The sequence below is a fragment of the Pungitius pungitius genome, unplaced genomic scaffold (assembly GCF_949316345.1).
Source record: "Pungitius pungitius unplaced genomic scaffold, fPunPun2.1 scaffold_24, whole genome shotgun sequence".
Classification (NCBI taxonomy): domain Eukaryota; kingdom Metazoa; phylum Chordata; class Actinopteri; order Perciformes; family Gasterosteidae; genus Pungitius; species Pungitius pungitius.
Window position 1 is genome coordinate 838,178 of NW_026909886.1, and position 21,407 is coordinate 859,584.

Below are 21,407 nucleotides of genomic sequence, written 5' to 3' on the forward strand. Positions count from 1 at the left end.
TTAGGAAAAAGATGAAAAGCAGCTTACGGCCATACCTCTCTGGTTCCGCCCGATCTCGTCTGATCTCGGAAGCTAAGCAGAGCAGGGCCTGGTTAGTACCTGGATGGAAGACCGCCTGGGAATCCCAGGTGCCGTAAGCTTTTTCACTTCTCTCTCTGAAAGCCGCCCAGCGCCGTAGATTGTACACCTACACAATTGTAAAAAAAATTTCACATTGTAGAAGAGATGCAATAGGAAGAAGATGAAAGGTGGCTTACGTCCATACCATCGTCAGGCCATTTGAGGTGGCGGGGACTGCAATGGCCATTCACCGATTGGCTGGGACTCCTGGGCGGGTCTTCTCTAGTCCATCCAATTTTCGGCATGGGATGTCACAGCCTTCTTTGCATACCCTTATTTAACCCACACAAAGATGCCAACGGCAGGCGTGTCATAATTCATTGACGCATTATAAAGGATTAGGAAAAAGATGAAAAGCAGCTTACGGCCATACCTCTCTGGTTCCGCCCGATCTCGTCTGATCTCGGAAGCTAAGCAGAGCAGGGCCTGGTTAGTACCTGGATGGAAGACCGCCTGGGAATCCCAGGTGCCGTAAGCTTTTTCACTTCTCTCTCCGAAAGCCGCCCAGCGCCGTAGATTGTACACCTGTTTTAAAGTTGGATATGAAAGGAAATTAGACAATATTATCCAAAATGATTCCGTTTCATGATTGCTAAATTAGTGTTGATCAACATTTACGATTGGCATACTATTGTTTGTAATTTAGCCGTTGAAATACAGGTGCTAACCCAACATGTTAGAATTGCCAGTGAAGAAAAGTAAAGTTACCTTCAGGCTTTAGGAACCTCTCTTGCCAATGCTAAGAACTGCTTCAATTTTAGAAAAAGAAACTTCTGATTATCTTTGACACGTTTTAAAGGATTAGGAAAAAGATGAAAAGCAGCTTACGGCCATACCTCTCTGGTTCCGCCCGATCTCGTCTGATCTCGGAAGCTAAGCAGAGCAGGGCCTGGTTAGTACCTGGATGGAAGACCGCCTGGGAATCCCAGGTGCCGTAAGCTTTTTCACTTCTCTCTCTGAAAGCCGCCCAGCGCCGTAGATTGTACACCTACACAATTGTAAAAAAAAATTCACATTGTAGAAGAGATGCAATAGGAAGAAGATGAAAGGTGGCTTACGTCCATACCATCGTCAGGCCATTTGAGGTGGCGGGGACTGCAATGGCCATTCACCGATTGGCTGGGACTCCTGGGCGGGTCTTCTCTAGTCCATCCAATTTTCGGCATGGGATGTCACAGCCTTCTTTGCATACCCTTATTTAACCCACACAAAGATGCCAACGGCAGGCGTGTCATAATTCATTGACGCATTATAAAGGATTAGGAAAAAGATGAAAAGCAGCTTACGGCCATACCTCTCTGGTTCCGCCCGATCTCGTCTGATCTCGGAAGCTAAGCAGAGCAGGGCCTGGTTAGTACCTGGATGGAAGACCGCCTGGGAATCCCAGGTGCCGTAAGCTTTTTCACTTCTCTCTCCGAAAGCCGCCGAGCGCCGCAGATTGTACACCTACAAATTACAAAAAGAACATCACATTGTTGAAGAGATGCATGTTTAGTGTTGTTTTAACGTTGGATATGAAAGGAAATTAGACAATATTATCCAAAATGATTCCGTTTCATGATTGCTAAATTAGTGTTGATCAACATTTACGATTGGCATACTATTGTTTGTAATTTAGCCGTTGAAATACAGGTGCTAACCCAACATGTTAGAATTGCCAGTGAAGAAAAGTAAAGTTACCTTCAGGCTTTAGGAACCTCTCTTGCCAATGCTAAGAACTGCTTCAATTTTAGAAAAAGAAACTTCTGATTATCTTTGACACGTTTTAAAGGATTAGGAAAAAGATGAAAAGCAGCTTACGGCCATACCTCTCTGGTTCCGCCCGATCTCGTCTGATCTCGGAAGCTAAGCAGAGCAGGGCCTGGTTAGTACCTGGATGGAAGACCGCCTGGGAATCCCAGGTGCCGTAAGCTTTTTCACTTCTCTCTCTGAAAGCCGCCCAGCGCCGTAGATTGTACACCTACACAATTGTAAAAAAAAATTCACATTGTAGAAGAGATGCAATAGGAAGAAGATGAAAGGTGGCTTACGTCCATACCATCGTCAGGCCATTTGAGGTGGCGGGGACTGCAATGGCCATTCACCGATTGGCTGGGACTCCTGGGCGGGTCTTCTCTAGTCCATCCAATTTTCGGCATGGGATGTCACAGCCTTCTTTGCATACCCTTATTTAACCCACACAAAGATGCCAACGGCAGGCGTGTCATAATTCATTGACGCATTATAAAGGATTAGGAAAAAGATGAAAAGCAGCTTACGGCCATACCTCTCTGGTTCCGCCCGATCTCGTCTGATCTCGGAAGCTAAGCAGAGCAGGGCCTGGTTAGTACCTGGATGGAAGACCGCCTGGGAATCCCAGGTGCCGTAAGCTTTTTCACTTCTCTCTCCGAAAGCCGCCGAGCGCCGCAGATTGTACACCTACAAATTACAAAAAGAACATCACATTGTTGAAGAGATGCATGTTTAGTGTTGTTTTAACGTTGGATATGAAAGGAAATTAGACAATATTATCCAAAATGATTCCGTTTCATTGATTGCTAAATTAGTGTTGATCAACATTTACGATTGGCATACTATTGTTTGTAATTTAGCCGTTGAAATACAGGTGCTAACCCAACATGTTAGAATTGCCAGTGAAGAAAAGTAAAGTTACCTTCAGGCTTTAGGAACCTCTCTTGCCAATGCTAAGAACTGCTTCAATTTTAGAAAAAGAAACTTCTGATTATCTTTGACACGTTTTAAAGGATTAGGAAAAAGATGAAAAGCAGCTTACGGCCATACCTCTCTGGTTCCGCCCGATCTCGTCTGATCTCGGAAGCTAAGCAGAGCAGGGCCTGGTTAGTACCTGGATGGAAGACCGCCTGGGAATCCCAGGTGCCGTAAGCTTTTTCACTTCTCTCTCTGAAAGCCGCCCAGCGCCGTAGATTGTACACCTACACAATTGTAAAAAAAAATTCACATTGTAGAAGAGATGCAATAGGAAGAAGATGAAAGGTGGCTTACGTCCATACCATCGTCAGGCCATTTGAGGTGGCGGGGACTGCAATGGCCATTCACCGATTGGCTGGGACTCCTGGGCGGGTCTTCTCTAGTCCATCCAATTTTCGGCATGGGATGTCACAGCCTTCTTTGCATACCCTTATTTAACCCACACAAAGATGCCAACGGCAGGCGTGTCATAATTCATTGACGCATTATAAAGGATTAGGAAAAAGATGAAAAGCAGCTTACGGCCATACCTCTCTGGTTCCGCCCGATCTCGTCTGATCTCGGAAGCTAAGCAGAGCAGGGCCTGGTTAGTACCTGGATGGAAGACCGCCTGGGAATCCCAGGTGCCGTAAGCTTTTTCACTTCTCTCTCCGAAAGCCGCCGAGCGCCGCAGATTGTACACCTACAAATTACAAAAAGAACATCACATTGTTGAAGAGATGCATGTTTAGTGTTGTTTTAACGTTGGATATGAAAGGAAATTAGACAATATTATCCAAAATGATTCCGTTTCATGATTGCTAAATTAGTGTTGATCAACATTTACGATTGGCATACTATTGTTTGTAATTTAGCCGTTGAAATACAGGTGCTAACCCAACATGTTAGAATTGCCAGTGAAGAAAAGTAAAGTTACCTTCAGGCTTTAGGAACCTCTCTTGCCAATGCTAAGAACTGCTTCAATTTTAGAAAAAGAAACTTCTGATTATCTTTGACACGTTTTAAAGGATTAGGAAAAAGATGAAAAGCAGCTTACGGCCATACCTCTCTGGTTCCGCCCGATCTCGTCTGATCTCGGAAGCTAAGCAGAGCAGGGCCTGGTTAGTACCTGGATGGAAGACCGCCTGGGAATCCCAGGTGCCGTAAGCTTTTTCACTTCTCTCTCTGAAAGCCGCCCAGCGCCGTAGATTGTACACCTACACAATTGTAAAAAAAAATTCACATTGTAGAAGAGATGCAATAGGAAGAAGATGAAAGGTGGCTTACGTCCATACCATCGTCAGGCCATTTGAGGTGGCGGGGACTGCAATGGCCATTCACCGATTGGCTGGGACTCCTGGGCGGGTCTTCTCTAGTCCATCCAATTTTCGGCATGGGATGTCACAGCCTTCTTTGCATACCCTTATTTAACCCACACAAAGATGCCAACGGCAGGCGTGTCATAATTCATTGACGCATTATAAAGGATTAGGAAAAAGATGAAAAGCAGCTTACGGCCATACCTCTCTGGTTCCGCCCGATCTCGTCTGATCTCGGAAGCTAAGCAGAGCAGGGCCTGGTTAGTACCTGGATGGAAGACCGCCTGGGAATCCCAGGTGCCGTAAGCTTTTTCACTTCTCTCTCCGAAAGCCGCCGAGCGCCGCAGATTGTACACCTACAAATTACAAAAAGAACATCACATTGTTGAAGAGATGCATGTTTAGTGTTGTTTTAACGTTGGATATGAAAGGAAATTAGACAATATTATCCAAAATGATTCCGTTTCATGATTGCTAAATTAGTGTTGATCAACATTTACGATTGGCATACTATTGTTTGTAATTTAGCCGTTGAAATACAGGTGCTAACCCAACATGTTAGAATTGCCAGTGAAGAAAAGTAAAGTTACCTTCAGGCTTTAGGAACCTCTCTTGCCAATGCTAAGAACTGCTTCAATTTTAGAAAAAGAAACTTCTGATTATCTTTGACACGTTTTAAAGGATTAGGAAAAAGATGAAAAGCAGCTTACGGCCATACCTCTCTGGTTCCGCCCGATCTCGTCTGATCTCGGAAGCTAAGCAGAGCAGGGCCTGGTTAGTACCTGGATGGAAGACCGCCTGGGAATCCCAGGTGCCGTAAGCTTTTTCACTTCTCTCTCTGAAAGCCGCCCAGCGCCGTAGATTGTACACCTACACAATTGTAAAAAAAAATTCACATTGTAGAAGAGATGCAATAGGAAGAAGATGAAAGGTGGCTTACGTCCATACCATCGTCAGGCCATTTGAGGTGGCGGGGACTGCAATGGCCATTCACCGATTGGCTGGGACTCCTGGGCGGGTCTTCTCTAGTCCATCCAATTTTCGGCATGGGATGTCACAGCCTTCTTTGCATACCCTTATTTAACCCACACAAAGATGCCAACGGCAGGCGTGTCATAATTCATTGACGCATTATAAAGGATTAGGAAAAAGATGAAAAGCAGCTTACGGCCATACCTCTCTGGTTCCGCCCGATCTCGTCTGATCTCGGAAGCTAAGCAGAGCAGGGCCTGGTTAGTACCTGGATGGAAGACCGCCTGGGAATCCCAGGTGCCGTAAGCTTTTTCACTTCTCTCTCCGAAAGCCGCCGAGCGCCGCAGATTGTACACCTACAAATTACAAAAAGAACATCACATTGTTGAAGAGATGCATGTTTAGTGTTGTTTTAACGTTGGATATGAAAGGAAATTAGACAATATTATCCAAAATGATTCCGTTTCATGATTGCTAAATTAGTGTTGATCAACATTTACGATTGGCATACTATTGTTTGTAATTTAGCCGTTGAAATACAGGTGCTAACCCAACATGTTAGAATTGCCAGTGAAGAAAAGTAAAGTTACCTTCAGGCTTTAGGAACCTCTCTTGCCAATGCTAAGAACTGCTTCAATTTTAGAAAAAGAAACTTCTGATTATCTTTGACACGTTTTAAAGGATTAGGAAAAAGATGAAAAGCAGCTTACGGCCATACCTCTCTGGTTCCGCCCGATCTCGTCTGATCTCGGAAGCTAAGCAGAGCAGGGCCTGGTTAGTACCTGGATGGAAGACCGCCTGGGAATCCCAGGTGCCGTAAGCTTTTTCACTTCTCTCTCTGAAAGCCGCCCAGCGCCGTAGATTGTACACCTACACAATTGTAAAAAAAAATTCACATTGTAGAAGAGATGCAATAGGAAGAAGATGAAAGGTGGCTTACGTCCATACCATCGTCAGGCCATTTGAGGTGGCGGGGACTGCAATGGCCATTCACCGATTGGCTGGGACTCCTGGGCGGGTCTTCTCTAGTCCATCCAATTTTCGGCATGGGATGTCACAGCCTTCTTTGCATACCCTTATTTAACCCACACAAAGATGCCAACGGCAGGCGTGTCATAATTCATTGACGCATTATAAAGGATTAGGAAAAAGATGAAAAGCAGCTTACGGCCATACCTCTCTGGTTCCGCCCGATCTCGTCTGATCTCGGAAGCTAAGCAGAGCAGGGCCTGGTTAGTACCTGGATGGAAGACCGCCTGGGAATCCCAGGTGCCGTAAGCTTTTTCACTTCTCTCTCCGAAAGCCGCCGAGCGCCGCAGATTGTACACCTACAAATTACAAAAAGAACATCACATTGTTGAAGAGATGCATGTTTAGTGTTGTTTTAACGTTGGATATGAAAGGAAATTAGACAATATTATCCAAAATGATTCCGTTTCATGATTGCTAAATTAGTGTTGATCAACATTTACGATTGGCATACTATTGTTTGTAATTTAGCCGTTGAAATACAGGTGCTAACCCAACATGTTAGAATTGCCAGTGAAGAAAAGTAAAGTTACCTTCAGGCTTTAGGAACCTCTCTTGCCAATGCTAAGAACTGCTTCAATTTTAGAAAAAGAAACTTCTGATTATCTTTGACACGTTTTAAAGGATTAGGAAAAAGATGAAAAGCAGCTTACGGCCATACCTCTCTGGTTCCGCCCGATCTCGTCTGATCTCGGAAGCTAAGCAGAGCAGGGCCTGGTTAGTACCTGCATGGAAGACCGCCTGGGAATCCCAGGTGCCGTAAGCTTTTTCACTTCTCTCTCTGAAAGCCGCCCAGCGCCGTAGATTGTACACCTACACAATTGTAAAAAAAAATTCACATTGTAGAACAGATGCAATAGGAAGAAGATGAAAGGTGGCTTACGTCCATACCATCGTCAGGCCATTTGAGGTGGCGGGGACTGCAATGGCCATTCACCGATTGGCTGGGACTCCTGGGCGGGTCTTCTCTAGTCCATCCAATTTTCGGCATGGGATGTCACAGCCTTCTTTGCATACCCTTATTTAACCCACACAAAGATGCCAACGGCAGGCGTGTCATAATTCATTGACGCATTATAAAGGATTAGGAAAAAGATGAAAAGCAGCTTACGGCCATACCTCTCTGGTTCCGCCCGATCTCGTCTGATCTCGGAAGCTAAGCAGAGCAGGGCCTGGTTAGTACCTGGATGGAAGACCGCCTGGGAATCCCAGGTGCCGTAAGCTTTTTCACTTCTCTCTCTGAAAGCCGCCCAGCGCCGTAGATTGTACACCTACAAATTAAAAAAAGAACATCACATTGTTGAAGAGATGCATGTTTAGTGTTGTTTTAACGTTGGATATGAAAGGAAATTAGACAATATTATCCAAAATGATTCCGTTTCATGATTGCTAAATTAGTGTTGATCAACATTTACGATTGGCATACTATTGTTTGTAATTTAGCCGTTGAAATACAGGTGCTAACCCAACATGTTAGAATTGCCAGTGAAGAAAAGTAAAGTTACCTTCAGGCTTTAGGAACCTCTCTTGCCAATGCTAAGAACTGCTTCAATTTTAGAAAAAGAAACTTCTGATTATCTTTGACACGTTTTAAAGGATTAGGAAAAAGATGAAAAGCAGCTTACGGCCATACCTCTCTGGTTCCGCCCGATCTCGTCTGATCTCGGAAGCTAAGCAGAGCAGGGCCTGGTTAGTACCTGGATGGAAGATCGCCTGGGAATCCCAGGTGCCGTAAGCTTTTTCACTTCTCTCTCTGAAAGCCGCCCAGCGCCGTAGATTGTACACCTACACAATTGTAAAAAAAAATTCACATTGTAGAAGAGATGCAATAGGAAGAAGATGAAAGGTGGCTTACGTCCATACCATCGTCAGGCCATTTGAGGTGGCGGGGACTGCAATGGCCATTCACCGATTGGCTGGGACTCCTGGGCGGGTCTTCTCTAGTCCATCCAATTTTCGGCATGGGATGTCACAGCCTTCTTTGCATACCCTTATTTAACCCACACAAAGATGCCAACGGCAGGCGTGTCATAATTCATTGACGCATTATAAAGGATTAGGAAAAAGATGAAAAGCAGCTTACGGCCATACCTCTCTGGTTCCGCCCGATCTCGTCTGATCTCGGAAGCTAAGCAGAGCAGGGCCTGGTTAGAACCTGGATGGAAGACCGCCTGGGAATCCCAGGTGCCGTAAGCTTTTTCACTTCTCTCTCTGAAAGCCGCCCAGCGCCGTAGATTGTACACCTACACAATTGTAAAAAAAATTTCACATTGTAGAAGAGATGCAATAGGAAGAAGATGAAAGGTGGCTTACGTCCATACCATCGTCAGGCCATTTGAGGTGGCGGGGACTGCAATGGCCATTCACCGATTGGCTGGGACTCCTGGGCGGGTCTTCTCTAGTCCATCCAATTTTCGGCATGGGATGTCACAGCCTTCTTTGCATACCCTTATTTAACCCACACAAAGATGCCAACGGCAGGCGTGTCATAATTCATTGACGCATTATAAAGGATTAGGAAAAAGATGAAAAGCAGCTTACGGCCATACCTCTCTGGTTCCGCCCGATCTCGTCTGATCTCGGAAGCTAAGCAGAGCAGGGCCTGGTTAGTACCTGGATGGAAGACCGCCTGGGAATCCCAGGTGCCGTAAGCTTTTTCACTTCTCTCTCCGAAAGCCGCCGAGCGCCGCAGATTGTACACCTACAAATTACAAAAAGAACATCACATTGTTGAAGAGATGCATGTTTAGTGTTGTTTTAACGTTGGATATGAACGGAAATTAGACAATATTATCCAAAATGATTCCGTTTCATGATTGCTAAATTAGTGTTGATCAACATTTACGATTGGCATACTATTGTTTGTAATTTAGCCGTTGAAATACAGGTGCTAACCCAACATGTTAGAATTGCCAGTGAAGAAAAGTAAAGTTACCTTCAGGCTTTAGGAACCTCTCTTGCCAATGCTAAGAACTGCTTCAATTTTAGAAAAAGAAACTTCTGATTATCTTTGACACGTTTTAAAGGATTAGGAAAAAGATGAAAAGCAGCTTACGGCCATACCTCTCTGGTTCCGCCCGATCTCGTCTGATCACATGTGAAGGCTCCGCCCATTGCAGGAAGTGAGTTACAAGCTAGATTTGTTTGGCACACGTCTTTTGGAGGACTTTTTTCCCTTCTCTTTTTTCTTGAGATTTCAATGCTCTGAGTGAGATTGTTTTTCTTTGTGAGACTTTGTTGTTTAATATCCCCCAGCAGTGTTACACTGTCTGGGGGACATTTTTCTTTTTTACCGGGTTTTGTGCATACTCGAAGGAATTATCCTTTTTTGTGTGAGGGTTTTTTTTCATCCCTTTTTTCAATGATGGACCAACAGCGTGAACAAACACAAAGTGGACAGATGCCAATGATGAAGATGATGGCAGATGGACAAAGAAAGGAGAAGACAAGTGGGAATGACGGCGAGAATAACAATGAGGACGGGAAAAGACAGCGGAGCTTGACCGTGAGTGTGGAGACAGAGGGGGATATTACGATCCCTGTAATGGAACTGATGCACTGCATTAAGGAGATTTGTGGAGGACTCATGGCCTGCCGGGTGATAAACCCAAAGAAGTATGAAGTCACCATGAGCCACCCAAAAGGGAAGCAGAGGCTCATGGATGGCTTCAAAATAGGTGATACCAAGGTCCATGCAAGGGAAATCAGCAATGATGAACTGGTTGTTTCTTTTCTCAACCTACCATATTATATAGAGGACACTGAGATTGAGTGCAAACTGAGGGGTTGGGGGGTCTCTGCGGTCTCCCCTTATAAAAGACGGATGTGGCCAGGCACCAAGGTGGCAGACGGGACAAGATTTGTCCGGGTCAGATTTAATGAACATGTACAGTCACTCCCATATTCTACAAAATTCAACACTGTATTGGGGGCAGAATATTTCAGGGTGTTGCATGACAAACAGGTGAGGGTGTGCCGGATGTGCATGCAGCCAGGACACATAGTACGGTACTGTCCGGAGTTTATGTGCCACCAGTGTGGGGTACAGGGGCACTACGCCAGAGAATGCCCCCGAAAACATCAGAAAAAGTGTACCCTATGCGGGGAGGAGACGGAGCATTGCAGATGTAACATGCGGGAGGAGGAACCGAGCCAAACTGGAGCCAGCACCCAAGAGAGGGGTGAGGAAGAAGGAGAAAGCGACAAGGAGGGGATCGGCGGCAGCGACGAGGATGCAGGTGGTCATGAGGAAGAGGATGAGAGCAGCGTGGGCGTGCTGGAGGTATTTCCGGAATGGCTGGAAGCGGCTGAGGAGGAGACGACCGTTTCAACGGCTGCACCTGAGGCGGCGCCAAGCCAAGGAAAAGGGAAGGTGCAGGACGGCAGGCTGAGAAAACCACTGTTGCAGGAGGAGCCTGAAAAGACACAGGCGTTTGGGCAAGAGACAGAGGTGCAGAACAGGGCTCCAGAGAGCACGCCACCTACCGCTGAGGCAATAGAGAGTGAGTTTTTGGGGATGGGAGCCACCCTGGATGCAGTGGACGTCAACACCGGTGGGACTCCACCTTTGCTGCTGGATACCGCATCAGACTCTGAAATGGATGTGGAAAAAATAATAGAGGTGAGAAAGAGGCGGGGGGAGCAGGGGGGGAAAAACAGGGCAAGGAAGAAAAAAAATCCTTGCTCTAAGGATAAGCCATAATGAACACGTTCATGATAATAATATTTATGTATGCGCTAATGGGTTCTGTGGATATAAGTATAACCTCCCTAAATACAAATGGTTTCAGAAATGCAGACAAGATTCAAGCAGTGTTTAGTAAGAACCATCTGACAGACATATTGTGTCTTCAAGAAACACACTGGGACTTGATCACAACCAAATATGTACACAAGCATTGGAGAGGGACGGTATACTCTGCTGAAGGAAGTGGAAGAACAGGAGGAGTAGCGGTGTTGATAAAAAAACAACATGATACCAATAGCAAATGCATTTATAGAGGCAATGATGGTAAATGTATAATTCTAGAAATTTTAGTCAATGATGAAATTATTAGATTAATAAATATACATGCTCCGAACGTAGAGAATGATAGGAAGAAATTTTTTATGGATTTAAATAGGTGGATCAACAACAAAACTATAATAATAGGAGACTTTAAGGTGGTTCTGAGCAACAGAGATAGCTCTAAAAACAACACATATAAGAATGATTCAAGTAGGACGGTACTCAAAAACCTAATTTCGGGTTCAAACTTGATTGATGTGTGGAGGGTACTCCACCCCAGCACTAGAGGGTTTTCAAGGAGGCAAATCGTGCAGGGTCGATTAAAGCAGTCCCGTATAGATTTGGCTCTGGTAGCATCAGGGATGATCAGACAGACTTATGACATTCAGTACATATTCAACACATGGAGCGATCATGCTCAAATTGAATTGAAGTTGGGAGATGTCACTGTTAAAAGGGGAAGAGGGATATGGTGCCACAATAACAGCTTATTAGAGGACAAGATATATAAAAATAAGATCAGGAATCTATTAATTAATGGAATGAGTGGTATAAAATATGTTGATAATAAAATAGAATTCTGGGAAGATATTAAACTGAGAATCAAAAAATTAAGTATCAACTATAGTCGAGAGAAAAGATGGGAAGAAAAGAGAAAGGAAAGTATAATAAACGAGTTGTTGAATGTGGAAATAGAAAAGATGGAATTGGATGAAAAGTATAGTAGCGAGGAATATGAAGTGTATAAAATAAAACTTGCAGAGTTTGAGGCCAAAAGATGCAAAGGTGCAGCGGTGAGGAGTAGGTCTCAGGCACTGCTTGAAGGGGAAAGAAGCACGGCTTACTTCTTGGGGCTGGAAAAAGTAACGCAGGAGAGACAACATATACAGCAACTGCAGAACAAAAGTGGTGTGATATGTAAAGAAAAAGATGAGATATTGGGTATAGTACATGAATACTATGAGGAGTTATATAAAGGGCAAAGCCCAGAGAAAGAGCAGATAGAACGGATTACCAGCCACATTGAGAAAAAAATAAGTGCAAATGACAAAGTCCTTTGTGATAAGGATATAGCTGTACAGGACATAGAGACTGCAATCAAAAATCTTAAAAAGAATAAGAGCCCGGGGTCCGACGGACTTACGGCAGAACTGTATCAGGGTTTCCCAGAGTTTTTCTCCCCAATCCTGCTTCAAGTGTTTGAAGAAATGGAGAAGGAAAAAAAAACTTCAGATAAGCTTACGGAGGGGATCATCACATTAATATACAAGAAGAAAGGGAGTAAAGATAAGTTAGACTATTACAGACCAATAAGTGTTTTAAATATGGATTATAAAATCATTGCAAAAATATTAGCCTTTAGGATGAGGGAGGTGATAAAAGGTATTGTTACAGAAACGCAAACGTATGGTATTCCAGGCAGGGAGATTAATGATAATATAATAACGGTAAAAAATGTAGTGGGGATCCTAAATAGGGAAGGTGGGTGTTTATTGGGGATCGATCTAGAGAAAGCGTTTGATCGAGTAGAGCATAGTTTTTTGTGGGAGGTGTTAAGTAAATATGGTTTTGGGGAGAGATATATTAACTGGGTTAAATTATTGTATGTGAATGCCAGAAGCAGGATTAAGGTAAATGGGTTCCTGACCGATCAGGTGGGGCTGCGGAGGTCAATACGACAGGGATGCCCTATGTCAGCTACGCTCTTCAGCCTGGTGGTAGAACCGTTGGCTTTAATGATAAATAACGATGATAGGATAGTGGGGATCAATACGAATGGGAATAGGAATTTAAAAGTAGTACAGTATGCAGATGATATTAATATATTTTTAAGAAATAGTACATATATAGAGAGGGTAATGAATCATATAAATGATTACGAAAAGGCTTCGGGAGCTAAAGTTAACAGTGGGAAATCAGAAATAATGGTGTTTAAAGAAGATAGCATGGATATAAATAAATGGGGTTTCAAATTAGTAGATGAGAGGAAAGTTTTAGGAGTGTATATAGGGAAAAACGAAAGCGCTGCCCGGGATAAAAACTGGCATGAAGCCATAAAACGAACTAGAAATATCTGTAATATGTGGCAGGCCCGTGGGCTTACCATCAGAGGGAAGGTAAAAGTGTGTAATGCGCTGGTACTGTCAACAATTGTACATATTTTGGGATCTTGCGAGCTGCCCGAATGGGCGCTCCATTCTCTGAATAGTGTGACATCCTCTTTTTTGTGGAGAGGGAAGGGAAATATGATAGCACGCAAGACCTTAATAGCTAAGAAAGAGGAGGGGGGTCTAACTCTGATGGATATTGGTGCCAAAAGAGATGCGCTAAGGGTTAAAATGCTTGGACGGTTTTTGGATGCGAAGAGGAAGCATCCTTGGAAAGACACCCTGGCAGGGCTCCTGGCTGAATACGGAGAGAAGAGCTACTTCAATTTAGGTGCCTTCAGTCCCAGGGATGTGATTGGGGGGCTGCCGGGGTTCTATCGTGAGGTGCTGGAGGCTTGGGACAAGATTCTTCCCCACCTCAGCCTTGACTGCAAATGGAGAGCGCACGTGATGCAGTTACCTTTTCTCAACTCCCCTTTCTTTGTTTATGCAGGAAGGCCCATTGTGTCGAAAGCACTCGAGAGTGCGGGGTTGACCTCCTTGGGGAGCATATGTAAAGCAGCAGGAGATTGGGTTTTTGATATAAACAAAACGGAAGTAGGCCTCAAAAGAGCCAATGTTAGGTATAGAGCAAAACAAATTAGAGATGTTGGTGCAAGAGTATTTAACTGTGTGGACAATGATTGGTTACACCTTACAGATGACGAGGAGCGGATGCAGGACGATGAAATGGAATTCCTTCTGTGCCTCGGGGACAAGTATACGCCAATAGGTAAAGCCAAAACAAAATGCATTTATAACATACTGGTACGGAAAGTGGCCATGAAGCCTGCATCGGAGAAAAGGTGGAAGGAACTTTTCCCAGATGAGCAGATGGGGACCATTTGGTTAAATTTAGATGTACCTCACCTACCACATGCTTTATTCCAAGCAGATTTCAAGCTGAGGCACAGGAGGATATACACTAGTATTGTCCTGCATCAGATCCACAAAAACATTTGTCAAAGGACGTGTGCTGTGTGTGAAAGGGAAGACGAAGATCTGGAGCATCTATTTTTGAAATGTTCCGGTTTAAATTCCATTCACACATATATCAAATCTATATTGACGACCTGTTGTGGAGTGGGGGCCAAACACATTGGCCAGTGGGAGTGGGTCTGGCTTTTTGGCTTGCCAAAAAAGAAAGATAGTACAACAATTGCAACCAACACCATTCTTGGCTTTGCGAGATATGCGGTACTCTTAAAAAGGAACAGGGCGCTATTTGATCACAAAAAAACAGACGTAATTGAAATGTTTAAGAATATGTTTAAAGCGCATGTAAAGCTGTTATTTATGTGTAAAAGGGAATGGTGCAAGAAACATTTTATGGAAGGTACCACAATATGTAGCATTGATGAAGAGAAGTTATGCTTCTCCTTGTGAACCATATGGTTGTGTGAAAATAAGGTTGTGTGGATTACCCCCTAGAAGGCCCTTTGTTTTAGGGTTTTCTTTCGTATGGTTTTGTGTAGTGTTTTATTTTGTTTTGTATGTCGGTACCCTCTGGGTTGTATGTATTTTAAAATAAAATGTCATGTATTTTTGATAATAAAAGATAAAAAAAAAAAGTTCCGCCCGATCTCGTCTGATCTCGGAAGCTAAGCAGAGCAGGGCCTGGTTAGTACCTGGATGGAAGACCGCCTGGGAATCCCAGGTGCCGTAAGCTTTTTCACTTCTCTCTCCGAAAGCCGCCGAGCGCCGCAGATTGTACACCTACAAATTACAAAAAGAATATCACATTGTTGAAGAGATGCATGTTTAGTGTTGTTTTAACGTTGGATATGAAAGGAAATTAGACAATATTATCCAAAATGATTCCGTTTCATGATTGCTAAATTAGTGTTGATCAACATTTACGATTGGCATACTATTGTTTGTAATTTAGCCGTTGAAATACAGGTGCTAACCCAACATGTTAGAATTGCCAGTGAAGAAAAGTAAAGTTACCTTCAGGCTTTAGGAACCTCTCTTGCCAATGCTAAGAACTGCTTCAATTTTAGAAAAAGAAACTTCTGATTATCTTTGACACGTTTTAAAGGATTAGGAAAAAGATGAAAAGCAGCTTACGGCCATACCTCTCTGGTTCCGCCCGATCTCGTCTGATCTCGGAAGCTAAGCAGAGCAGGGCCTGGTTAGTACCTGGATGGAAGACCGCCTGGGAATCCCAGGTGCCGTAAGCTTTTTCACTTCTCTCTCTGAAAGCCGCCCAGCGCCGTAGATTGTACACCTACACAATTGTAAAAAAAAATTCACATTGTAGAAGAGATGCAATAGGAAGAAGATGAAAGGTGGCTTACGTCCATACCATCGTCAGGCCATTTGAGGTGGCGGGGACTGCAATGGCCATTCACCGATTGGCTGGGACTCCTGGGCGGGTCTTCTCTAGTCCATCCAATTTTCGGCATGGGATGTCACAGCCTTCTTTGCATACCCTTATTTAACCCACACAAAGATGCCAACGGCAGGCGTGTCATAATTCATTGACGCATTATAAAGGATTAGGAAAAAGATGAAAAGCAGCTTACGGCCATACCTCTCTGGTTCCGCCCGATCTCGTCTGATCTCGGAAGCTAAGCAGAGCAGGGCCTGGTTAGTACCTGGATGGAAGACCGCCTGGGAATCCCAGGTGCCGTAAGCTTTTTCACTTCTCTCTCCGAAAGCCGCCGAGCGCCGCAGATTGTACACCTACAAATTACAAAAAGAATATCACATTGTTGAAGAGATGCATGTTTAGTGTTGTTTTAACGTTGGATATGAAAGGAAATTAGACAATATTATCCAAAATGATTCCGTTTCATGATTGCTAAATTAGTGTTGATCAACATTTACGATTGGCATACTATTGTTTGTAATTTAGCCGTTGAAATACAGGTGCTAACCCAACATGTTAGAATTGCCAGTGAAGAAAAGTAAAGTTACCTTCAGGCTTTAGGAACCTCTCTTGCCAATGCTAAGAACTGCTTCAATTTTAGAAAAAGAAACTTCTGATTATCTTTGACACGTTTTAAAGGATTAGGAAAAAGATGAAAAGCAGCTTACGGCCATACCTCTCTGGTTCCGCCCGATCTCGTCTGATCTCGGAAGCTAAGCAGAGCAGGGCCTGGTTAGTACCTGGATGGAAGACCGCCTGGGAATCCCAGGTGCCGTAAGCTTTTTCACTTCTCTCTCTGAAAGCCGCCCAGCGCCGTAGATTGTACACCTACACAATTGTAAAAAAAAATTCACATTGTAGAAGAGATGCAATAGGAAGAAGATGAAAGGTGGCTTACGTCCATACCATCGTCAGGCCATTTGAGGTGGCGGGGACTGCAATGGCCATTCACCGATTGGCTGGGACTCCTGGGCGGGTCTTCTCTAGTCCATCCAATTTTCGGCATGGGATGTCACAGCCTTCTTTGCATACCCTTATTTAACCCACACAAAGATGCCAACGGCAGGCGTGTCATAATTCATTGACGCATTATAAAGGATTAGGAAAAAGATGAAAAGCAGCTTACGGCCATACCTCTCTGGTTCCGCCCGATCTCGTCTGATCTCGGAAGCTAAGCAGAGCAGGGCCTGGTTAGTACCTGGATGGAAGACCGCCTGGGAATCCCAGGTGCCGTAAGCTTTTTCACTTCTCTCTCCGAAAGCCGCCGAGCGCCGCAGATTGTACACCTACAAATTACAAAAAGAATATCACATTGTTGAAGAGATGCATGTTTAGTGTTGTTTTAACGTTGGATATGAAAGGAAATTAGACAATATTATCCAAAATGATTCCGTTTCATGATTGCTAAATTAGTGTTGATCAACATTTACGATTGGCATACTATTGTTTGTAATTTAGCCGTTGAAATACAGGTGCTAACCCAACATGTTAGAATTGCCAGTGAAGAAAAGTAAAGTTACCTTCAGGCTTTAGGAACCTCTCTTGCCAATGCTAAGAACTGCTTCAATTTTAGAAAAAGAAACTTCTGATTATCTTTGACACGTTTTAAAGGATTAGGAAAAAGATGAAAAGCAGCTTACGGCCATACCTCTCTGGTTCCGCCCGATCTCGTCTGATCTCGGAAGCTAAGCAGAGCGGGGCCTGGTTAGTACCTGGATGGAAGACCGCCTGGGAATCCCAGGTGCCGTAAGCTTTTTCACTTCTCTCTCCGAAAGCCGCCCAGCGCCGCAGATTCTACACCTACACAATTGTAAAAAGTATTTCACATTGTAGAAGAGATGCAATAGGAAGAAGATGAAAGGTGGCTTACGTCCATACCATCGTCAGGCCATTTGAGGTGGCGGGGACTGCAATGGCCATCCACCGATTGGCTGGGACTCCTGGCCGGGTCTTCTCTAGTCCATCCAATTTTCGGCATAGGATATCACAGCCTTCTTTGCATACCCTTATTTAACCCACACAAAGATGCCAACGGCAGGCGTGACATAATTTTTTGACGCATTATAAAGGATTAGGAAAAAGATAAAAAGCAGCTTACGGCCATACCTCTCTGGTTCCGCCCGATCTCGTCTGATCTCGGAAGCTAAGCAGAGCAGGGCCTGGTTAGTACCTGGATGGAAGACCGCCTGGGAATCCCAGGTGCCGTAAGCTTTTTCACTTCTCTCTGAAAGCCGCCGAGCGCCGCAGATTGTACACCTACAAATTACAAAAAGTATATCACATTGTCGAAGAGATGCATGTTTAGTGTTGTTTTAACGTTGGATATATAAGGAACTTAGACAATATCATCAAAATTGATTCCGTTTCATGGTTGCTAAATTAGTGTTGATCAACATTTAACAATTGGCCTACTTTTGTTTGTAATTTAGCCGTTGAAATACAGGTGCTAACCCAACATGTTAGAATTGCCAGTGAAGAAAAGTAAAGTTACCTTCAGGTTTTAGGAACCTCTCTTGCCAATCCTAAGAACTGCTTCAATTTTAGAAAAAGAAACTCTTCTGATTATCTTTGACACGTTCTAAAGGATTAGGAAAAAGATAAAAAGCAGCTTACGGCCATACCTCTCTGGTTCCGCCCGATCTCGTCTGATCTCGGAAGCTAAGCAGAGCAGGGCCTGGTTAGTACCTGGATGGAAGACCGCCTGGGAATCCCAGGTGCCGTAAGCTTTTTCACTTCTCTCTCCGAAAGCCGCCCAGCGCCGCAGATTGTACACCTACACAATTGTAAAAAGTATTTCACATTGTAGAAGAGATGCAATAGGAAGAAGATGAAAGGTGGCTTACGTCCATACCATCGTCAGGCCATTTGAGGTGGCGGGGACTGCAATGGCCATCCACCGATTGGCTGGGACTCCTGGGCGGGTCTTCTCTAGTCCATCCAATTTTCGGCATAGGATGTCACAGCCTTCTTTGCATACCCTTATTTAACCCACACAAAGATGCCAACGGCAGGCGTGACATAATTTTTTGACGCATTATAAAGGATTAGGAAAAAGATAAAAAGCAGCTTACGGCCATACCTCTCTGGTTCCGCCCGATCTCGTCTGATCTCGGAAGCTAAGCAGAGCAGGGCCTGGTTAGTACCTGGATGGAAGACCGCCTGGGAATCCCAGGTGCCGTAAGCTTTTTCACTTCTCTCTGAAAGCCGCCGAGCGCCGCAGATTGTACACCTACAAATTACAAAAAGTATATCACATTGTCGAAGAGATGCATGTTTAGTGTTGTTTTAACGTTGGATATATAAGGAACTTAGACAATATCATCAAAATTGATTCCGTTTCATGGTTGCTAAATTAGTGTTGATCAACATTTAACAATTGGCCTACTTTTGTTTGTAATTTAGCCGTTGAAATACAGGTGCTAACCCAACATGTTAGAATTGCCAGTGAAGAAAAGTAAAGTTACCTTCAGGTTTTAGGAACCTCTCTTGCCAATCCTAAGAACTGCTTCAATTTTAGAAAAAGAAACTCTTCTGATTATCTTTGACACGTTCTAAAGGATTAGGAAAAAGATAAAAAGCAGCTTACGGCCATACCTCTCTGGTTCCGCCCGATCTCGTCTGATCTCGGAAGCTAAGCAGAGCAGGGCCTGGTTAGTACCTGGATGGAAGACCGCCTGGGAATCCCAGGTGCCGTAAGCTTTTTCACTTCTCTCTCCGAAAGCCGCCCAGCGCCGCAGATTCTACACCTACACAATTGTAAAAAGTATTTCACATTGTAGAAGAGATGCAATAGGAAGAAGATGAAAGGTGGCTTACGTCCATACCATCGTCAGGCCATTTGAGGTGGCGGGGACTGCAATGGCCATCCACCGATTGGCTGGGACTCCTGGGCGGGTCTTCTCTAGTCCATCCAATTTTCGGCATAGGATGTCACAGCCTTCTTTGCATACCCTTATTTAACCCACACAAAGATGCCAACGGCAGGCGTGACATAATTTTTTGACGCATTATAAAGGATTAGGAAAAAGATAAAAAGCAGCTTACGGCCATACCTCTCTGGTTCCGCCCGATCTCGTCTGATCTCGGAAGCTAAGCAGAGCAGGGCCTGGTTAGTACCTGGATGGAAGACCGCCTGGGAATCCCAGGTGCCGTAAGCTTTTTCACTTCTCTCTGAAAGCCGCCGAGCGCCGCAGATTGTACACCTACAAATTACAAAAAGTATATCACATTGTCGAAGAGATGCATGTTTAGTGTTGTTTTAACGTTGGATATATAAGGAACTTAGACAATATCATCAAAATTGATTCCGTTTCATGGTTGCTAAATTAGTGTTGATCAACATTTAACAATTGGCCTACTTTTGTTTGTAATTTAGCCGTTGAAATACAGGTGCTAACCCAACATGTTAGAATTGCCAGTGAAGAAAAGTAAAGTTACCTTCAGGTTTTAGGAACCTCTCTTGCCAATCCTAAGAACTGCTTCAATTTTAGAAAAAGAAACTCTTCTGATTATCTTTGACACGTTCTAAAGGATTAGGAAAAAGATAAAAAGCAGCTTACGGCCATACCTCTCTGGTTCCGCCCGATCTCGTCTGATCTCGGAAGCTAAGCAGAGCAGGGCCTGGTTAGTACCTGGATGGAAGACCGCCTGGGAATCCCAGGTGCCGTAAGCTTTTTCACTTCTCTCTCCGAAAGCCGCCCAGCGCCGCAGATTCTACACCTACACAATTGTAAAAAGTATTTCACATTGTAGAAGAGATGCAATAGGAAGAAGATGAAAGGTGGCTTACGTCCATACCATCGTCAGGCCATTTGAGGTGGCGGGGACTGCAATGGCCATCCACCGATTGGCTGGGACTCCTGGGCGGGTCTTCTCTAGTCCATCCAATTTTCGGCATAGGATGTCACAGCCTTCTTTGCATACCCTTATTTAACCCACACAAAGATGCCAACGGCAGGCGTGACATAATTTTTTGACGCATTATAAAGGATTAGGAAAAAGATAAAAAGCAGCTTACGGCCATACCTCTCTGGTTCCGCCCGATCTCGTCTGATCTCGGAAGCTAAGCAGAGCAGGGCCTGGTTAGTACCTGGATGGAAGACCGCCTGGGAATCCCAGGTGCCGTAAGCTTTTTCACTTCTCTCTGAAAGCCGCCGAGCGCCGCAGATTGTACACCTACAAATTACAAAAAGTATATCACATTGTCGAAGAGATGCATGTTTAGTGTTGTTTTAACGTTGGATATGAAAGGAAATTAGACAATATTATCCAAAATGATTCCGTTTCATGATTGCTAAATTAGTGTTGATCAACATTTACGATTGGCATACTATTGTTTGTAATTTAGCCGTTGAAATACAGGTGCTAACCCAACATGTTAGAATTGCCAGTGAAGAAAAGTAAAGTTACCTTCAGGCTTTAGGAACCTCTCTTGCCAATGCTAAGAACTGCTTCAATTTTAGAAAAAGAAACTTCTGATTATCTTTGACACGTTTTAAAGGATTAGGAAAAAGATGAAAAGCAGCTTACGGCCATACCTCTCTGGTTCCGCCTGATCTCGTCTGATCTCGGAAGCTAAGCAGAGCGGGGCCTGGTTAGTACCTGGATGGAAGACCGCCTGGGAATCCCAGGTGCCGTAAGCTTTTTCACTTCTCTCTCCGAAAGCCGCCCAGCGCCGCAGATTCTACACCTACACAATTGTAAAAAGTATTTCACATTGTAGAAGAGATGCAATAGGAAGAAGATGAAAG

The 21,407-nt window shown here is 44.1% G+C and overlaps 32 non-coding genes across 32 annotated transcripts; all 32 read left to right on the forward strand.

The window, feature by feature from the left end:
* The first annotated feature begins 21 nt into the window (after window positions 1-21).
* LOC134117940 (5S ribosomal RNA) lies at window positions 22-140 on the forward strand. The gene has a single exon (XR_009949496.1). It is a non-coding gene; the product is annotated as a 5S ribosomal RNA (ribosomal RNA).
* A 339-nt stretch (window positions 141-479) lies between these two features.
* On the forward strand, window positions 480-598 carry LOC134117941 (5S ribosomal RNA). The gene has a single exon (XR_009949497.1). It is a non-coding gene; the product is annotated as a 5S ribosomal RNA (ribosomal RNA).
* A 344-nt stretch (window positions 599-942) lies between these two features.
* On the forward strand, window positions 943-1,061 carry LOC134117942 (5S ribosomal RNA). The gene has a single exon (XR_009949498.1). It is a non-coding gene; the product is annotated as a 5S ribosomal RNA (ribosomal RNA).
* A 339-nt stretch (window positions 1,062-1,400) lies between these two features.
* On the forward strand, window positions 1,401-1,519 carry LOC134117943 (5S ribosomal RNA). The gene has a single exon (XR_009949499.1). It is a non-coding gene; the product is annotated as a 5S ribosomal RNA (ribosomal RNA).
* A 395-nt stretch (window positions 1,520-1,914) lies between these two features.
* LOC134117944 (5S ribosomal RNA) lies at window positions 1,915-2,033 on the forward strand. The gene has a single exon (XR_009949500.1). It is a non-coding gene; the product is annotated as a 5S ribosomal RNA (ribosomal RNA).
* A 339-nt stretch (window positions 2,034-2,372) lies between these two features.
* Window positions 2,373-2,491, forward strand: LOC134117945 (5S ribosomal RNA). Its single transcript, XR_009949501.1, has one exon. It is a non-coding gene; the product is annotated as a 5S ribosomal RNA (ribosomal RNA).
* A 396-nt stretch (window positions 2,492-2,887) lies between these two features.
* On the forward strand, window positions 2,888-3,006 carry LOC134117946 (5S ribosomal RNA). Its single transcript, XR_009949502.1, has one exon. It is a non-coding gene; the product is annotated as a 5S ribosomal RNA (ribosomal RNA).
* Window positions 3,007-3,345: 339 nt separating this feature from the next.
* Window positions 3,346-3,464, forward strand: LOC134117947 (5S ribosomal RNA). The gene has a single exon (XR_009949503.1). It is a non-coding gene; the product is annotated as a 5S ribosomal RNA (ribosomal RNA).
* Window positions 3,465-3,859: 395 nt separating this feature from the next.
* Window positions 3,860-3,978, forward strand: LOC119206038 (5S ribosomal RNA). Its single transcript, XR_009949505.1, has one exon. It is a non-coding gene; the product is annotated as a 5S ribosomal RNA (ribosomal RNA).
* Window positions 3,979-4,317: 339 nt separating this feature from the next.
* Window positions 4,318-4,436, forward strand: LOC119206026 (5S ribosomal RNA). Its single transcript, XR_005117826.1, has one exon. It is a non-coding gene; the product is annotated as a 5S ribosomal RNA (ribosomal RNA).
* Window positions 4,437-4,831: 395 nt separating this feature from the next.
* On the forward strand, window positions 4,832-4,950 carry LOC119206027 (5S ribosomal RNA). The gene has a single exon (XR_005117827.1). It is a non-coding gene; the product is annotated as a 5S ribosomal RNA (ribosomal RNA).
* Window positions 4,951-5,289: 339 nt separating this feature from the next.
* On the forward strand, window positions 5,290-5,408 carry LOC119206028 (5S ribosomal RNA). Its single transcript, XR_005117828.1, has one exon. It is a non-coding gene; the product is annotated as a 5S ribosomal RNA (ribosomal RNA).
* A 395-nt stretch (window positions 5,409-5,803) lies between these two features.
* Window positions 5,804-5,922, forward strand: LOC119206029 (5S ribosomal RNA). The gene has a single exon (XR_005117829.1). It is a non-coding gene; the product is annotated as a 5S ribosomal RNA (ribosomal RNA).
* A 339-nt stretch (window positions 5,923-6,261) lies between these two features.
* Window positions 6,262-6,380, forward strand: LOC119206030 (5S ribosomal RNA). Its single transcript, XR_005117830.1, has one exon. It is a non-coding gene; the product is annotated as a 5S ribosomal RNA (ribosomal RNA).
* Window positions 6,381-6,775: 395 nt separating this feature from the next.
* Window positions 6,776-6,894, forward strand: LOC119206031 (5S ribosomal RNA). Its single transcript, XR_005117831.2, has one exon. It is a non-coding gene; the product is annotated as a 5S ribosomal RNA (ribosomal RNA).
* Window positions 6,895-7,233: 339 nt separating this feature from the next.
* On the forward strand, window positions 7,234-7,352 carry LOC119206032 (5S ribosomal RNA). Its single transcript, XR_005117832.1, has one exon. It is a non-coding gene; the product is annotated as a 5S ribosomal RNA (ribosomal RNA).
* Window positions 7,353-7,747: 395 nt separating this feature from the next.
* On the forward strand, window positions 7,748-7,866 carry LOC119206033 (5S ribosomal RNA). Its single transcript, XR_005117833.2, has one exon. It is a non-coding gene; the product is annotated as a 5S ribosomal RNA (ribosomal RNA).
* Window positions 7,867-8,205: 339 nt separating this feature from the next.
* On the forward strand, window positions 8,206-8,324 carry LOC119206034 (5S ribosomal RNA). Its single transcript, XR_005117834.2, has one exon. It is a non-coding gene; the product is annotated as a 5S ribosomal RNA (ribosomal RNA).
* Window positions 8,325-8,663: 339 nt separating this feature from the next.
* LOC119206035 (5S ribosomal RNA) lies at window positions 8,664-8,782 on the forward strand. The gene has a single exon (XR_005117835.1). It is a non-coding gene; the product is annotated as a 5S ribosomal RNA (ribosomal RNA).
* A 6,565-nt stretch (window positions 8,783-15,347) lies between these two features.
* Window positions 15,348-15,466, forward strand: LOC134117949 (5S ribosomal RNA). The gene has a single exon (XR_009949506.1). It is a non-coding gene; the product is annotated as a 5S ribosomal RNA (ribosomal RNA).
* A 339-nt stretch (window positions 15,467-15,805) lies between these two features.
* Window positions 15,806-15,924, forward strand: LOC134117950 (5S ribosomal RNA). Its single transcript, XR_009949507.1, has one exon. It is a non-coding gene; the product is annotated as a 5S ribosomal RNA (ribosomal RNA).
* A 395-nt stretch (window positions 15,925-16,319) lies between these two features.
* On the forward strand, window positions 16,320-16,438 carry LOC134117952 (5S ribosomal RNA). Its single transcript, XR_009949509.1, has one exon. It is a non-coding gene; the product is annotated as a 5S ribosomal RNA (ribosomal RNA).
* Window positions 16,439-16,777: 339 nt separating this feature from the next.
* LOC134117953 (5S ribosomal RNA) lies at window positions 16,778-16,896 on the forward strand. Its single transcript, XR_009949510.1, has one exon. It is a non-coding gene; the product is annotated as a 5S ribosomal RNA (ribosomal RNA).
* A 395-nt stretch (window positions 16,897-17,291) lies between these two features.
* Window positions 17,292-17,410, forward strand: LOC134118648 (5S ribosomal RNA). Its single transcript, XR_009950208.1, has one exon. It is a non-coding gene; the product is annotated as a 5S ribosomal RNA (ribosomal RNA).
* A 339-nt stretch (window positions 17,411-17,749) lies between these two features.
* Window positions 17,750-17,868, forward strand: LOC134117954 (5S ribosomal RNA). Its single transcript, XR_009949511.1, has one exon. It is a non-coding gene; the product is annotated as a 5S ribosomal RNA (ribosomal RNA).
* A 396-nt stretch (window positions 17,869-18,264) lies between these two features.
* Window positions 18,265-18,383, forward strand: LOC134117955 (5S ribosomal RNA). The gene has a single exon (XR_009949512.1). It is a non-coding gene; the product is annotated as a 5S ribosomal RNA (ribosomal RNA).
* A 339-nt stretch (window positions 18,384-18,722) lies between these two features.
* On the forward strand, window positions 18,723-18,841 carry LOC134117956 (5S ribosomal RNA). The gene has a single exon (XR_009949513.1). It is a non-coding gene; the product is annotated as a 5S ribosomal RNA (ribosomal RNA).
* A 396-nt stretch (window positions 18,842-19,237) lies between these two features.
* On the forward strand, window positions 19,238-19,356 carry LOC134117957 (5S ribosomal RNA). The gene has a single exon (XR_009949514.1). It is a non-coding gene; the product is annotated as a 5S ribosomal RNA (ribosomal RNA).
* A 339-nt stretch (window positions 19,357-19,695) lies between these two features.
* LOC134117958 (5S ribosomal RNA) lies at window positions 19,696-19,814 on the forward strand. The gene has a single exon (XR_009949515.1). It is a non-coding gene; the product is annotated as a 5S ribosomal RNA (ribosomal RNA).
* Window positions 19,815-20,210: 396 nt separating this feature from the next.
* Window positions 20,211-20,329, forward strand: LOC134117959 (5S ribosomal RNA). Its single transcript, XR_009949516.1, has one exon. It is a non-coding gene; the product is annotated as a 5S ribosomal RNA (ribosomal RNA).
* Window positions 20,330-20,668: 339 nt separating this feature from the next.
* On the forward strand, window positions 20,669-20,787 carry LOC134117960 (5S ribosomal RNA). The gene has a single exon (XR_009949517.1). It is a non-coding gene; the product is annotated as a 5S ribosomal RNA (ribosomal RNA).
* Window positions 20,788-21,180: 393 nt separating this feature from the next.
* LOC134118941 (5S ribosomal RNA) lies at window positions 21,181-21,299 on the forward strand. Its single transcript, XR_009950502.1, has one exon. It is a non-coding gene; the product is annotated as a 5S ribosomal RNA (ribosomal RNA).
* Window positions 21,300-21,407: the final 108 nt, after the last annotated feature.